Below are 18527 nucleotides of genomic sequence, written 5' to 3' on the forward strand. Positions count from 1 at the left end.
AAGTGCCGATAAAGGCACGCCCTGGGTGATCAGGCCACGTCGTGGGTGATCAGGCCATGCTTCCACTCAAATGGAGTGGGCAAGTTCCCAAGACCGGTCCTGTCAAGCAATTCAAACCAAATCAAAATAGAAACCAAAGGGCCTATAAAGGCACACCATGAGTGATCAGGCCATGCTTCCACTCAAACAGAGTGGGCAAGTTTCGAAGACTAGTCTTACCAAGTTTTAGATGTCCAGACTCCAAGTGCCCATTCCTTCCCGGTGTTCAGTCACTGCATTGATCCTCCACGGGGGCCTGCCACACACTGCTCTGGCCAGGCGTCCCACCGGGGCAAATGCTTACCCCGGAGCGCTCTCAGGATCCGCAACGCTCAGGCTGGTTGGAGTCCCCGGCAGGGATGTTCCACTGGGCAGGCTTAAGCCACTTAAGGAGAGGCCTCCACCATCCACTGTTCACCTGGCTTCCTGGTCAGGGAACCAAGAAATGTAGCAGACGAGCGGCAGACAAAATTCCTCAGACACCGAGTTACAGAAGGAAAGGGTTTATTCCGCCAGGGTCACCGGCAAGACTTCAGTCTCAAGAGCCGAGCTCCCCGAGTGAGCAATTCCTGTTCCTTTTAAGGGCTCACAATTCTAAGGGGGTGCAAGTGAGAGGGTTGTGATTGATTGAGCAAGCAGGGGCTACGTGACTGAGGGCTGTATGCACTGGTAATTGGATCTGAACAAAACAAGATAGGGATTTTCACAGTGTATTCCTATACAATGTCTGTAATCTATAGATAACAGAACCAGTTAGGTCAGGGGTCAATCTTTAACTTGGTGGCCCAGGGTGCGGCGCCGGGCTGTCTGCCTGTGGATTTCATTTCTGCCTTTTAGTTTTGACTTCTTTCTCTGGAGGCAGAAATTGGGCATAAGACAATATGAGAGGTGGTCTCCTCCCTTAATAGATTCTAAGAAGAAATCACAGAACACTGCTAATTATCTCTTCTAAGGAATCGAGGGCGGTGAGGAGAATTTCTGGTGTTTAAACCCATCATCATTTTCAAGTGTTTATGAAGTACTAGAAATACAAAAAAAAAAAAAAAAAAAAAGGAAAAGAAAAGTAAAGAAACTGTTATTGGACTGAATATTTTAGTTCATTACATCTTATCACTTTGAGAATCAAGATGCAGATTTTATTTCAAGAAAAGGTAGGAGGATTTTAAGAGAAAAATTCATAAAATGTAGGATACTTACAATTATGAGGAAATGAACATTGATTTCCTAGCTGAAAACTGTTGAGTTGTATTACAACTCCAGTTAAGGCTTACTCCAGTCCCACAGAGACAGAGTAGTGAGAGCTTGACAAAAGTCTCTGAGTTTTGATGACTTCCAAAGGCATTGATAATATTGACTATTAGCTTAGAGAATTCTGAATGTAAACAGCTAACTGGAATAGTTCTGAATGGCAGAGCAGAGAGAGAGAGAGAGAGAGAGCATTAGTAAGACTAGTTAGGTTCAGTTAGTTTCCCACCCTATGGGATTAGGAGAATATGTGAATTTTTTGTATCTTAATGAATGCCTAAGGAATCGCCTGGGTTCAATATGTCTTACTACACCCTGGACAAATTAATGACCTATTTTGGCATAGACATCAGCCCTGTGGAATGTAACAAATGAACACAAATTCAAGAAGTGCAATGTAAAAAAAGCTGATAAGAATTGCTGTGTCAGGGAGGCGGGCACAGTGGCTCACACCTGTAATCCCAGCACTTTGGGAGACCAAGGCAGATCATGAGGTCAGGAGATCTAGATCATCATGGTGAACACGGTAAAACCCGATGTCTACTAAAAATATAAAAAATTAGCCGGGCATGGTGGCGGGTGCCTGTAGTCCCAGCTACTTGGTAGGCTGAGGCAGGAGAATGGTGTGAACCTGGGAGGCGGAGCTTGCAGTGAGCTGAGATCGCGCCACTGCACTCCAGCCTGGGCGACAGAGCGAGACTCCATCTCAACAACAACAACAACGAAAAGAATTTCTCTGTCAGGAAAATGTGCAATGTGATGGTTTCTCTGGAACTTCAAAATCATGACTATATATGTCTTGAGCACAGACATGGTATTTTAATGTCCATGGCACAGAGTACACCCAGATTTGTCAAGAACATAAGCTTTCATCACATAATATTTATTGACATCCCTACCATGCGGTAAATCGGAGTAGGAAAAGTCTTCCTTAGTTAGTATTTCAGTGGGCTAGTGTTGCTGTTTTCTGCATTTGACAGATCTAAAAAATGCTCATCCCAGCATCTTGGTGGCAATTATTGTATCTCTTCTAGTTGGTTGTTTATGATTCTCTCTGTATAAGCTTTGTGCAGACACCTCCACGTTCTTTCGGCTAACATGCAGCCCTCTTAGGTAGGATCTAAGATAGTTTTACAAAAGTATTCTCTTACAGGAAGACTGTATGTGGTCTGAAGAAACACTCTCATTCTCTGCTCAAGAAGTGCATGCCAACCCGTGGCAGCACCCTTATCTGTTTGAATAGAGAAACTCACCAACCTTAGTCTTCTGATCCATCGGTTTTCCAAGCTCCTGGAGATTTATGCCAGCTTCTCAGATGATCCCATTACAACTTTTTTCTAGGCCTGAAGCAGAGAGAGGTCATGCTGATATGATTAGGTCTTTCAGCAAACTGAGAGGCTGGTCCAAATATTCTATTCTTTTAACCTAGTACAATCCATAGAATTCAACTTAAAACATTCTATAGTTTTGCTTTTTTTAGAAGAGTGAGAAAAACAGATAAATTGTTTTAGACTGTTTTTTGTAAGTTTTTCAAAGGTGGTTTTAATCAGGAGTGTAGGAGTGGCTGGTCGCCACTGTTTGGGAGCCTCAGGTCAGGTCAATTTTTCCATAAATTATTTTCAACACCGACACACATATATACATTCTCGAAGTATTCACAGGACACAATTATTTTCTTGGATGGTAGGCTTATGGTGGGTGGGAGCAATTGGGAAAGCATGCTTTTAACTTTTATTCTTACTTTATATAATGTTTAATGTTTTAGCCCTATGTATATGTACAAGCACTTTGTATGCTTTTATGTATGTATATGTGTATATACATATATATGAGCATATATGTATATTTATGTGTATATCTGTGTATACATACCATGAACACAGAAATGCACAGATGATTACTTTAAGAAAAGCTTTCTTACTGAGTGAAATTTATGCAGTTGTTACTTTCTGATAGGCAAAATGTATTACAGCCTGAGGAAAATCCAATCAATATTAATAGTAACTTCTTGAAGTGTTCATGTGACATGCTTATCTCTACACTTCTATTCTTGAGTGTAGTTTTTACCAGATGTGTTTTAATATTCAACACAGAATTATACCTGGTTTTCCACCTTGATTTCTTTCTTCTGTTTTACCTTTCTTCTTACATTAAAATCATACAGAACAGAAATTTGTCACTAGACCTGAAGTATTCTAATGTCAACTACAGAGTAAAAATTTAAGTGAAAAGCTTATCAGTAACTCATCTCTCTATACTTGGTGTATTTCTCAAATTTTCAACAATACAGATGCCAACAGCTGAGACTGAAAATGTTTTGCTCAAAATGAAATTCTATTGGAACAAAATAGCATAGAATGCTATGAAAATATAGTAAACAGAAGAGAAGACAGTCAAAGAATTTCAAAGAAATATTATTTACTGAAAGCATGACTAACAATTTAATTTGTATTGACAGTACCACTGTATCAACTGATTTTGCTAAACCAATATATTTCTTCCAATAAAGAAGACTAAGGCTTTAAATAAATCAGATATCAATATTCTAATATTTGAAAGTTTTTCAAAATTGACTATTAATGCATATCTTCGTAAAAACATTTCTACAAATTAGAAAAAAATTATCTACCAGTTTAAAGTTTATTTCAAAAATAAAAATAAATTATTTCATATTAGTAGTAGCAATAGCAATGAGACTTAGGAATGTTTAAGTATGATTTAGTCCAGATCTGTCTGCATTTTTAAGGTATTAATCAAGTCAACATTAATAATTCCTTTTTTCCAGTAATTTTGTATATAATGAAACAGAAAATAATCAATATCAATTATTTGAGGAAAATAAAAACTGTAACCTGAATATCATGGTAACTTTAATAACTGTCTCCAGATTCAGCTTCTCAGTTTTACTGGATGGAATGTAGGTTATATGTGACAAGTAAAAATCTCACAGGTGCCAAATAAAAATATAATACCATATGCATTTCACATTCTTTCCCTACATCAGTGTGAAGTGACTGGTCATTACTATGGAAAAAATGCAGCTAACTCTTGCCTCATGGTAGACAAGTGAGAAAGTTTTCTAGTTCCAAATGATCAGCCCCACATTTTGTTACTGTCTGGAATTGCCAATATCATCAGCAACTCTTTGGTAGAGTGTTTTACTCAGATTCCTTAATACCTGGAATAAGTCACAGTGCAACTTGAGGTAGTCCCAGTATTGTCACTGCCTATTGCATTGCCTTAGGAGTGTCACTTCACTTCCCTGCTTGTCTATTGCTTAAATGTGTAAAATATGACAAAACTAGACTGAACTTAAGTGCCCTCTAGCTCTAAAATTTGGAAGGCATAGCAAAGATAAAATGTATTAATAGTAAGAAGTAGAAAAAGTTTGAAATATGGAGAATTGCTTGGAAAAGTGACCTCTAGTTGCTGAAATGTTGAGCCATGAGAGGGACTGAACACCTGGGAGAAGATGGAGGAATGGAAAAACATGATGCCTACTTTCCAGACCTTGTCATTGTTTAATACCAGATCTAGCTGTAAAAGTATTCTATTCTGGATCACACTGTTATTTAAGAAAGATAAAGCGAACACATCTCATTTAACTTATCTAGAATAGAAACCATGGCTATATCCATATACACAAATTGAAGTGAATAAACATAGGTAAGTTATGAACTATTAAAAAAAATTTAGACTTTTTCTGTTTAGAAAAACAAATGTATGTTAATGTAAATCTAATTAAAGAAATGTCACTTTAGCTCTACTGTTAAAACCCTGTGAGTAGTTAAAGACTTAGAAAATAATCTAGGAAAAGTGTAAGTACTGCCTTAGGACAAGCCTGATTAAAGAAATCTCTATTTCTCAGTAACTTAGGAGGAAAATTCAAGTCACCATGGGGAAGAGTAAAAATTACCCTACATCTATTCCTAAGGTTAATATTCATATTTATTCTTTCTTTCTCCATCAGTCCTCCCTGCTATCTAAATGCAGTGGTTTGCAATTCAGTAACTGTGCATAACAGTAGGGTATATCCATGTGCTTGAGAAAAAGAGTTTGTAAGTCATTGGATAGCTTTCTATGCTTTGAAACATACACACTTATTTACCTCAAACCAGTGTTAGCCCCTATGATGTTCATTTTGATAGCCACACACTTTTTAACTCAAATAACTCACTTATTTCTCTTTTATTACAGAAGCATAAATAATTTCAAAAAAAAAAAAAAAACTTAGAAAAGTTCAAAATAGTAGGAGAAACAACTGGGATAGAAATAGATCTTTGCCGTTCCCAATAGTGTGCTGGTCACCACAGCTCACTTGTTCAATAAACCGCATTCTTTAGGTACCACTCCTTGGCCTGAAAATCTTGAGAGGAGGGACAAAAATTATATTTAAAATTTATGTTGGGAAATCCAAACTAAAAGGTTTTAATTTAAAAATAGCATTCCTAGAACATTAGATTCAAAGTTAATTATGAAACATACAAATAAATAAAAGCAGTCTGGGAGTCACAATAGTTTGGAATCAGTAACCCTAGAAATTTTGGCTCATTTACTCATTAGAATTAATTTGTGAAAATTGATTATTTCCTATTGGACTCTATTTTCATCTATCAAATAAATGGAGTGAGCTATAATATAACTAAGATATTTAACAGCTTTATATTTCTATATTCCTCTGTCAAATGCTTGCCAGATCTCAAACGGCTCTGACAAATCTGTAGTAACATGTGGAGATATTCATAAATGAAAGTAAACATAGCATCATAAATTAAAGATAAAAGTGCAATGATTTTCACAATGCGCTTTTAGGTTTGATTAATTGTAAACATTCTTAAAAAGCAAAGCTCGATTAAGCCAATCTGTGGGTTTTTTTAAATCTTCATTCTTCATTCAAATGGAAAGAAGTATTCATCCACTTTTCCTCTCTTCTTTATGGTGACTGCAGTAATGAGGACCTGGGGAACTTTTAGTGTCTCCTGAAAGGTTTCTTCCTATTTCAGGCAGTATATGTTACTCATAATAAATATACTCTTGCTATTTTTGTCATGAATCCTTCCTAGAGAGCTCCTGCTGTTTCATTATTCAACTGAAGGAGCCTGCCTTCACTTGTGGTCAGCAGTATCGCTAGTAGTTGCTGTAGATTTCACATTTGCCGTCATCATTTGGCTTATTTACTCAGTCTTGCAAAACCCATAAAGGAGATATATTTTTCTCTTTTTTCTTTCTTGTCTCAATTTTCTATCTTACTCTAACACCTTGCTGCTGACCATGAAGAGGCAGTGAGTTTAAGGATCTTACGTGTTTCCTTTCCTGTTTTCTTTCCTGCGTATCAGGTTTCAATCTATTATAAGCTTTCCCTATTCTGTATAGACTGTTTCTTTTCGACAAACATAGAATGTAGTTTGCTTTACATTACTGAGGCCTGCCTGAAAAAATCAGTGGAAAACATTCCATTTCTTTATTTAATTTTTATTATAAAATGGATGTGGAGGGGTAGGCTGGGGAAATGATGGGGCAGGGAACGAAGAAGGGGTGCTAGTCCTGCAATAAGGAGCAAATCTTCATGGTTTTAAAGAGAACTGAAAGAGCTTACCTCTTTTATCTCATATCCACATAGCAACAGTTGCTGTTAGAAAAAAACAGGCCATCCCAATCACAGCTTGAAAAGACTATTTCTGGGCCCTCACAAACCTTTGGAGTAGCCTGGCAGCCCAAAAGCCAAGTACTGACAGTTATGAGCAGCAGGTGAAATGACCTCCTGCTATTCCGTCTGCCTCTGGTGACAAGATATCTGTGTCTACCCATATGCGCTGAAGAATGCCAACAGCTGAAAAACATTAATCAATACATTAGCAAAAGTACTTTGCTTGTCAGAATTCTGTTGATTCTGTATTAGGCTTAAACTATTTTCAGTTTACAATCTGTTCCTTGTTACTGTATTTCCATTTCCTTTCCAGTGGATTTTCACAAATAAGTATCAAATAATTAGAGTTACAATTAAAATATATTTATAAGATATTGAGAATACGTTTAGAATATTAAAATGAATTTTCTTTAATAGGAAAATGCATTAAAACCTTTTTAGAGCAACAATATTAATCTTGAGACAATCTGTAATTCTTGTTTTTACTGTTACTGAATCAATTGCCAATAATGCTAAGCATGTTTAATTGTTAAATCTTCTGTGAGTATATACAATTATTTGTATATTATTAAAAATAATACATATATTTATTATATGTAATATAGCATTATGTATTTAAATAAAGAAAAAGATGAGTTGGTAAAGAAGGTGAAAATGTAATCCCATTAATCATAATTAGAAGGCCAAATACAAAGAGAATACATAAAATTTTGAGGACAACGTGGACATATTGATCACAAGGAGGAAATGAAAGTCGTTGCTGATTTTTTCCCAGTAAATTTAATTTAGAATTACATGACAGGTAATTCCTCTACTCTTAGCACTAAAGTGATTCAAAGTAGAGAGAACTTTTGATATTTCTTTCTTGGTCTTTGCAATTACTACATTTTCCTCTGAGCTTGAGGAAGTTCACAGACATAGACATTCTGGAGACCATTTGAAATATTTTGGCACAGCAAGGTAAAGAGCTAAATGTGATACTAGAAAAAAATGAATATACTTGAAAGGTAACTGGGGAAATAAGAAATGCATTAAAGGAAATCTGCCATCTGAGAGTATATGGTCAACTTGTAAAACTGTGGAGAGTATTTAAGAATTAGTTGTAAAGTTTCCAATTGAAATGAATTTTCAGGGAAATCTGAACTGACAATACCTCAAAAATCTAGACAGCATTTTACTCTTGAATACAATCACTTAGTACCACAAAATAATTATATCTTTGACTTGGACTGCTCCCAATGTGCTGTGAAAGTTCAGCACCATCATATTTATCCAGTCAACACAGAACTCAATTAAGACATTGCTACTGACAAACTTCTTTCTATAGTGACCCAGAGAAAGATGGGCATTTAGGCTGAAATTCCCTATCATCATCATTTGGGCTTATTTGAGGTAAAACTGGCAGAAATGATCAAATGGATAGTCTTTCTGGGTGCCTCAGCAATCAGTGGTAGAGCCACACAGTCTGAAGCCTACATCTATCATAATATGTCCATTCTGCTCTTTTAAGATTATTTTCTAGAGGGAAGGACTCAGGTCTTGCTTTACAAATTACTGAATTTAATAATAGAATTTTCAAACTGTTTGAAAGGAGATTTGTGCCTTCAATGGAGCAGTGGTATAAACAACTTGGAGTATGTCTTTCGGTGCATACTGTAGGGTGAACTAAATCAATGAAAAACTACACATATTCCTTTTCCCTAGGGAAAAGAGAAATTAGTAAAATGAGGAAGTTATTTTTTTCCTAGATAGAACTACACATTTACTGAAGTTCTAATTTTAATCCCAATAGGAATTCCATGGAACTTGATAAAGTTACTCTGAAATGTATTAAGAAGAACAAAGGAAAGGAAAAGATTATACTCTCTTGAATAAGACAAGTGACTTGAAAGGAAGAAATGAAACATCATAAAACTGTTAAAATTTTATGCCCTAGCAATTCCTCTCCAGAGTTTACAAACTAAAGAGAATTTTACAGAGGAGAACATGGAGACGTTAAAAAATGTATGTACTACTATTGCTGCTAATAATGAAATACACACCCAGATGTTTTCTCTCAGATGAATGGTTAATAATAACTGATGTACACATGACATGAAATAATCAGTATAATGAAAATTAATGGCTTATAACTGTAAGCATTAATATGAATACATCCTTAAAATATAATATTGACTTAAAAAAAGCAACTTGTAGAATAGTAAATTAGAACAACTGTTAAATAAAACAGAAACTACTATCCATACATTTCAGGGATGTATATATGCATATACATTTTGCTTGTGCAAAAATCACAAGCATTCCTATACACCAATAATAGACAATCAGAAAGTCAAATCATGACTGAATTCCCATTCAGAACTGCTACAAACAGAATAAAATACCTAGGGATCTAACTTACAAGGGATGTGAAGGACCTCTTCAGGGAGAACTACAAACCACTGCTCAATGAAATAAGGGAGGACGCAAACAAATGGAAAAGCATTCTATGCTCATGGATGGGAAGAATCAATATCATGAAAATGGCCATTCTGCCCAAAGTAATTTACAGATTTAATGCTATCCCCATCAAGCTACCATTGATTTTTTTCACAGAATTAGAAAAAACTACTTTAGATTTCATATGGAACCAAAAAACAGTCATATAGCCAAGACAATCCTAAGCTGAAAGAACAAAGCTGGAGGCATCATTCTACCTGACTTTAAACCATACTACAAGGCTACAGTAACCAAAACAGGATAGTACTGGTACCAAAAGAGATATTTAGACCAATGGATCAGAACAGAGGTGTCAGAAACAATGGCACATGTCTACAACCATCTGATCTTTGACACCTGACAACAACAAGCAATGGGGAAAGGAATCCCTATTTAATAAATAGTATTGGGAAAACTGGCTAGCCATATACAGAAAACTGAAACTGGACCCCTGCCTTACACCTTATACAAAAATTAACTCAAGATAGATTAAAGACTCACACGTAAGACCTAAAACCATCAAAACCCTAGAAGAAAACCTAGGCAATATCATTCAGGACATAGGCAAGGGCAAAAACTTCATGACTAAAACACTAAAATCAATGGCAACAAAAGCCAAAATTGACAAGTGAGATCTAATTAAATGAAAGAGCTTCTGCACAGCAAAAGAATCTATCATCAGAGTGAACAGGTATCCTACAGAATGGGAGAAAATTTTTGCAATCTATCCATCTGACAAAGAGCTACAAGGAACTTAAACAAATTTACAAGAAGAAAAACAAACAACCCATCAAAAAGTGGTTGAAGGATATGAACAGACATTACTCAAAAGAAGACATTTATGTGGCCAACAAACATATGGAAGAAAGTTCATCATCACTGGTCATTAGAGAAATGCAAATCAAAATCACAATGAGATATCATCTCACGCCAGTTAGAATGGCAATCATTAAAATGTCAGGAAACAACAGATTCTGGAGAGTATGTGGAGAAATGGGAAGACTTTTACACTGTTGGTGGGAGTGTAAATTAGTTCAACTATTGTGGAAGAGAGTGTGATGATTCCTCAAGGATCTATAATCAGAGATACAATTTGACCCAGCAATCCCATTACTGGGTATATACCCAAAGGATTATAAATCATTCTACTATAAAGACACATGCACACGTATGTTTATTGCAGCACTAGTCACAATAGCAAAGACTGGAACCAACCCAAATGCTCATCAATCATAGACTGGATAAAGAAAATGTGCCACATATCCACCATGGAATACTATGCAGCCATAAAAAAGGATGAGTTCATGTCCTTTGCAGAGACATGGATGAAGCTGGAAACCATCAGGGGAGGAATAGTATTAGGAGAAACACCTAATGTGGATGATGGGTTGATGGGTACAGCAAACCACCATGGCAAATAAATACCTATGTAACAAACCTGTATTTTCTACATGTGTATCCCAGAAATTAAAGTACAATTTAGAAAAAAAAAGCCATTTGTAGAATAGTACATTCAAAAAACTGTTAAATAAAGCAGAAACTACTATTCACACATTTCAGTAATGTATATATGCATATGCATATTTCAGCAATTAATACGTGTATGTTAAAATATACATAAAAACTTGGGAATGATAATATTCAGGATATTCATATTCAGGATAGTTATTATACCTCAGTAAGAGTGAAGAATATGTGACCAAATATAGATAATGGGAGACCTTTAATGGCATTGGTAATTTTCCATTACTTATTTTGGTTGGTGGATTTATAAATATTTACTCTATTTTTATACTTTACAGAAGTATATGAAATTTATACATATAATTATATATGTATGTATGTATATATACACATATATGGTTAAACTTTTTCCTATGCAATAAATTTGTTGCTGCAAATGTAAGAGTTTACCTACAAAGAAATAAGAACTAGATGAATATCAGGATTTGTTGCAACTGGCCAATGTCATGAAGCAATAGAAAAACATTGCAAAGCAACTGACAATCTACAATTATATAACAAGTTAAATAACTATTCATGAATAAGATAAAAGTTTTGATACATGGCAATAATTTTAGTTTCTGAGGTAACTGTATGTTTATGTGTTTCTGCGTGCAAAGACATACAATTAAGAGTATTTGAGAAATAATGAAGATTTGAATTAACTCATTTGTAATAAAAAATAAATAAGATATGTGGTGAACTAAAAAAGCTAAAGTTAAAAAAAAAAAGAAATAGAACAGAACAAAGAAATAACAAATATACAAAAATCTGTGAGATGAATAACCAAAGCAATAGAGATACTTTGCAAACTAACAGCTGGTGAATTTTTAAAGGCTAAGACGATAGATAAACCATCATCAAAACCGAGGAAAGAAACACATAGGAGAAAGTGAAAGTGAGACAGAGAGACAGAGAAGGCAACCAAAACAGAAGCCAGAATCTTTCTGTAGCGTAATCTTGGAATTGAGAGCCCATCAATATTGCCATAATCTATTAGATATGAGTTAGCAGATCAGCCCACACTCAGAAGAAGAGGCTCATACGAGGGCATGGACACCGGGAGGCAGGGACCGTAGCGGGGCATGTTACAGGCAGAGTATCCCAATCAGTAATTATTTCATGAGTCTATTGTTAGGTTGACTTCAAAATTATATTATTCACTGTTATTCAGTACTAGTAAATAAATGTGTAGGCCAATTTCAAATGTATGTGAAAATATTAATAATATCAGGTTTTATGAAGGGGCTGAATCAATAGATCATTTGATCTTTTAGAAATGGCAGAGGAACAGGGATTAAAGAGAGGAGAGGAGAAGAGATGTAGGTAGGGGAGGAAAAACAAGGGAAGGTAAGAACCTCCTACAGAAAATGAATTTATCAGCCTAAATTCCAAAACACATAGTTAGCAAAATTAACCACGTGCTTATGAAGCCCTCTACCCAGTAAGCTCTCACCTCAGCTAAAGTACTTTGTAACCACAAGGAGGTGCAATCCTGATTTTGAAGCCTGGCGCTTGTGAGATGGGCTTGCTGTAGCTTAGCTCGAGGCTATCAGAATACTAAGATTGGCAAACAACAGATGAGATGAAAATGCCAACTCTTCTAAGGTACCTTGGCTGTTCTATTTTAGATTTGCCTTTCCAGGTGATTTGAAGAATGCCTACTAAATAATTAGTAGATTATTTATTATTATAGATTACCTGGGCTATAGCATATGTCTATAGTCAGCTACTTGGGAGGCTGACTCAAGAGGCTCCCTTCAGCCCAGGAGTCTGAGATCATAGTGAGCTATGATCATGCCACTGGAATCTAGCCTGGGTGATAGATTGAGACCCTGTCTGAAAAAAACTAATACAGAAAAATAAAATAAAATTTCTAGGGAATGTTTTTTTTTTCAATTTTAAAAACTATTTGCAGCACTTCAGTAAACAAATTTGCATGATGAGATTTTATTCTGGGAAAAATACTTTGTTGATATGTAGCACATCCTACATATTTTCATAACTAAAGAAACTTTTCATTAATTATTAAATTGTTACATTCAATTTAGTAACAAAATAGAACATCGATAAGAATAAGATATTCCTGAATGAATCTTTTTTCAGTTGACAAAAGGTTTGAAAATACTGTAATAAAGCATTTACTTTTATTTTTAACTGAATTATCATAAAAACGTAAATTTTAGCATCTGTTAAGTGTAAGTTCAGTAGTCCTAAGTATCTTCACCTTGTTTTGCAATAGATCTCCAAAACCTTTTCACCTTGCAAAATGGAAACTTTACACCCATAAAACAACTCCCCTCTCTTCCCAGCCCAACCTCTGGAAACCAGCATTCTATCCCCTACTTCTACGAATTTGACTTCCTTAGGTTCAATATACAAGTGAGATCATGCAGTATTTGTCTTTTTGTGCCAGACTTATTTTACTTAGCCTAATATCTTTTACTTTACATTTATCCAACCTGGATCAACCTGTGTCCATCAGCAGCTGAAGGGACAAAGAAAATGTGGTGCATATACACAATGGAATATATTCAGACTTGAAAAAGAAGGAAATCCTGTCATTTGTGACAACACTTTTAAAATAAATTTATCTTGAAATTACAGGATGCAAATTTCTATTTTTTTGTTTTGCTACTATATAAAATATTGAACATAAAGAATAGTTGAGTATATTATTAAAGTAGGTAACTGGGGGCAGAGTAAATCACTATTGCATCTTTTGGAATCCTAAACAATTAGAAATGTAAACAATGTCCTAGGAAACAAAAGTCTACTTTAAGTTGGCAGAACTTAATTCTTTATGTAACTCATAATAGTAAGTGACATAATTTTGACATAGCCCAATGAGAAGGATAGACTTAACTGATTCTGCATCTGAGCACTTTATACTTTCAACTTCAGTTTTCATTAATAATGCATTTATTACTGAAAAATAATAAAGAAGTTATTGAAAAAATTTCATCGAAGTCAAAGAATTTTTGAGAAAAATTAACCAGGTTAGAAAACTACGTAAATATTGAGTTTGCAAAAGTTTTTATAGATCTTATAAGAGATCTTACAAGCTACTATATTTGAAGGATTAAGCAAAACAAAATAAAACTATCAAGCAATCCAAAACAACATTAACAACACACACTAGATCCCACAACATTCGAATCCAGCCAGAATATAGACAAACTTGTCTTTAATTTTATCCTTCCTATAATGCCAAACTTATTTCAATAACTGACATTAAATACCCTTTAAATTGTATATATAAAATCTATATATTATAGTCTCGGCCAAAGAGAAAAATAATTTTACATTTGAATTTGTGCATTTTAAATGAAGTCCAATAGGACAATGAAACATACATCAGGGTTTGGAGCCTTATCTTTCACTTGTCCCACTTCCTGCCATCTCTCTGCCCCCATGTAATAGGTTCCCAGCCATCTATTTCCCCAGCTTTGGTGGTCCAGTCCTACTTAATCTCCCTTTCTCCCTGTGCCTACCAAGCATCAGTTGTCTCTCTTTGCCCTTCGTGAGTACCTGGACAAGGGTGGAGAGTTAGACATATGCATCCCATAATTTCATAGGAATAGGCATATTGAAAACAACAACAACAACAACAGCAAAACAAATGACAGGTCTTTCTTTCCCAAAAGAAAGAAACTTCATATATTACCACCTTCATGGTACTTTTCTACCTTCCTTTCAAACAAGGAGTTTTGTGTTTTTATTTTTAATAGGCCCTAAAAATTCTGTAGACAGCCCTGATTGAGAGATATTTTGCACACAAATAAAACACACACATTTTCTTTCCACATAGAATGTTCTCCAATGTAGATCAAATGTTTGTTGTGTCCTAAAATAATTCTCAGCTAATTTGTAACCTTGAAACCTTACAGATTAGGTTCTTGAACACAGTGTAATTAAATTATAAATCAATAAAAAGTTTATCTAGAAAAATTCCAAAGTATAGGGAAGTCAACTAGCACAATTTCAGTCAAAGAAGATGTGTATGAAAAGAGAAATCAGATATTTCAAGTGGAACACTAATTAATATGTGATATTTTAAAATTTGAGTACATGTATATTAAAAATTTAATCAGTATGTAGGGAAAATTTACATATTTTGAATGTCTATATTGCAAAATGAGAAACTTTAAAAATCAATGATCACTGTGCTCCTCTCTAGAAGGTAGAAAAGAAAGAGTAAATTAAACCCACCATGAGTAAAAATAAAAGAAGACAAAAACGAATACAGGTAAGAGCAACCAACAATATCAATCTACAAAACTCAGCAGAGGTCTACTACCACTGGAAAAGTAAATAAATCTTCAATCTAATCTAACCACAGATACACAGAGATGCTTGGCTGTGAAAGAAAGCAGGGGTAGAGAAAACCCCACTTTTAGGCCCAGATGCCCACAGCATGCCTGACTGAGGCTGGACCAGGACACTAGAGAATCTTCTCTCACCATAAGCCTAGTACTGAGTTAACAATCAAACATTTGATACTTAGTATTGAGTAACAATCAAACATTTACTTTTTAAAAGAAGGAGGGAATGTACTTGTATACATCAACATTTTATTAAGAAAAAAGAGAGATCAAATTGGACTGGAATTTATTGTCTTGAGCATCAATATTTTCCTTTTGCTCTTGCTTAGCTATGATTTAACCAGGTAGATATCTAGTTCTTTAAATCAGGAGCCCCCAATACCTGGACCATGGACCAGTACTAATCCTTGGCCTGTTAGGAACTGGGCCACACAGCAGGAGGTGAGTTGCAGGTGAGCCGGGAAAGCTTCATCTGTATTAACAGTTGCTCCCCATCACTTGCATTACTGCTTGATTGCTTGAGCTCTGCTTCCTGTCAGATCAGCAGCAGCATTAGATTCTCACAGAAGTGCAAACCTTATTGTGAACTACGCATGTGAGAGATCTAGGTTGTGCTCTCCTTTTGAAAATCTAATGCCTGATGATCTGTCACTGTCTCCCATCACCCCCAGATGGGACTGCCTAGTTGCAGGAAACAAGTTCAGGACTCCCAGTTATTCTACATTATGGTGAGTTGTGTAATTATTTCATGACATATTACAATGTAATAATAACATAAATAAAATGCACAATAAATATAGTGTTCTTAAATCATCTCTAAACAATCCCCCCTCCCCACTGGTCTGTGCAAAATTTGTCTTCCACAAAACCAGTCCCTGATGCCAAAAAGGTTAGCAGCCACAGTTTAAATTATTTCATAGAGTGCAAAAAGCTTACTGGAAAAAAAAAAAAATTCTTTCAACTTCAGAAATACTCTCCTACCATGTCTTATTTTCCCATCACCTAAGAACATAGTGTTTTATTAATTTAAATTGCCAGCTTCCATCTAAGTTATCTAACTTGTAATATCGGTGAAAGAAACCATCCTTAGAATTTCTCTGCAAACCAATTCACACACTGAGCACTTCAGTATCAACTATCACTTTTATTGAAAGGTCCACAGTGTAAATGGCATGAGACTAAAATCCACAATATGTGAGAACATATGGTAATGCTTACACAGATGAATTACACCCTATTCGAATGGCTCCCTGAGAGAATAGAATGGTATGCTTGGTTTGCTCTTTGCAGTCAGTCTGCTTTAAGATGGAATGTAATTATAACTGAGAGTTGACAGTAGTAGCTTAATGATGGAAGAAAAATCTATAAAATCCATATGGATAACCTTCCCGAATCCATTGCTCTTTCTAATTGGAAGCCTTATGTTTGTACAGCTAGCTACACCAACAGATTTTCTGATAAAGGTAAAATCAAGAATAACAGTCTACAGAAATTCTGAATGGCATCAGGAGGCATAGAGAGTTTTTTAAAAGATGACAAAATCAATACGAAATCAGCAAAAAAGAAAATAGCTAAGCAAGTTGACAGAGTAAGTGTGAAATAGAGCAAATGAAGCCAAACAAAATTACTATTCCATTCTGTAAACGAAATATAGCTGCAGATCATTGGGCTCCACCCATGGTCAGTCAATACTTGCCTTCACGCCAATGTTTCCTGTAGTCACTGCAATTCTCTGCTTTGGGGCTTCTCCTTAACTTCAGGAGCAGGCTCAGTTCCAGGGAAGCAAACTAGAAATGCCTTAGAATGAACACCTATGGAAGAAGTTCTCAAACTGTGATGGATGAGGATGTGACATTTAAATACCTCACTCTTTTGCCCTGCATGGGAATAATTCAGAGGAATGTTGTCTATGCTGTCTCCTAGAATTCCGCAGTGAGATCAGGGTATTCCTTTGCTCACAGTTGATAACTTTCCTGATACTATACCCCGCCGCTTTCCTTTCTTTTGTCTCATTTTTCCACTCCCCTAGCAGGGTTTACTGAAATCTATTCCCAATTAACTAATCACACTGAATTTCTTGTGTCAGTGACTGCATTTGTGAGAAGACAAAGAGGGGAAGCCAAGGGACAATAATGGATAGGAAAGGACGCTAAATGTGATATATATGTTTTGCGTAATTGAAATATTTTTAAATTGCAAGTAAGATTTGCATAAAATCTGCTGAATAATTATATGCCCCTGACTCCTAAATCAAAGAAAAATAATAAATGTTCCCTAAGAAATGTAATGGAAGGAGACATTTTAAGGCAAAATTTGTTCCATTTCAAAGTTTAGGCAAAGGTGGTAGGACTTCCTTAATTTCATGCCATTATTTATTCTCCCACAACATACTTAGTGTCTTAGTACATTCAGAGAGAGTCTTCTAATCTGGCAATTTTTAAAGTCAGTCTTAGAATAATCACTTTTCATTGAAAGTTCTGTAAATATGGCACATGACTCAATTTCTCATTCTTCTTCATTTCCTCATGTGGCCTGATCATTAAGTTAGCTCTTTGGGTCTGTGTTCTCTCCTGCCTTCCACATGGCTTCAGGGGTAATCTGTGAACCATCCTCTTACCACCCTCCACCCAACCTGCTCCCTGTTCCTCCCAGTTACTCCTTACCAAAGGACAGTCAAGATTAAAGATTCCGCTGGATAACTCCATGCTAGGCATTAGGGTCAAACGGGCTTTTAACAGCATTTCCTAGGCTCCAATTTTTTTGACATTGATTGAATGAGCATTGCAATGTTTTGTTTTGTTTTGTTTTTTTCTAAATAATAATATATAAAATTTTATCTGAGTTTAGGGTAAAAGAAGCCCCAGAAGTCTATAGTCTATAAAATAGACCATGTACTCCAATTCAGTTTACCAAATTTTTGCAATGTAATTTGTGGCTAAAAGCAGAGCTAGCAATTAGGTGTTTGTTTTCCTTTTAAATTTTGTTGTTGTTTTTGTGTATGGGACATAGAAAAATAAGGGAGACAAGAAGTATGAGAACAACTGTGGATTGTTTGCTCATTTGCTTGCTTAAGAAAAAAAGAAAAAATTGAATAAAAATATTTTTCTCAAAATGAGGGCATGTGGGCAAAAAGACAGAGTGGAAGCGATATTGTAGAGTCCTGGAGAGAAATAATCTGCATCCTGTTTTTTTTAATCAAACCTCCATCGAAGTAACAATATGTCACATATTTTTCAGGGTCAAAAAGAGAAAGAGGAAGGGTTGCAAAACCCTATTAAAAGAATGGGCGT

Source organism: Piliocolobus tephrosceles, chromosome 3 (genome assembly GCF_002776525.5).
Source record: "Piliocolobus tephrosceles isolate RC106 chromosome 3, ASM277652v3, whole genome shotgun sequence".
Lineage (NCBI taxonomy): Eukaryota > Metazoa > Chordata > Mammalia > Primates > Cercopithecidae > Piliocolobus > Piliocolobus tephrosceles.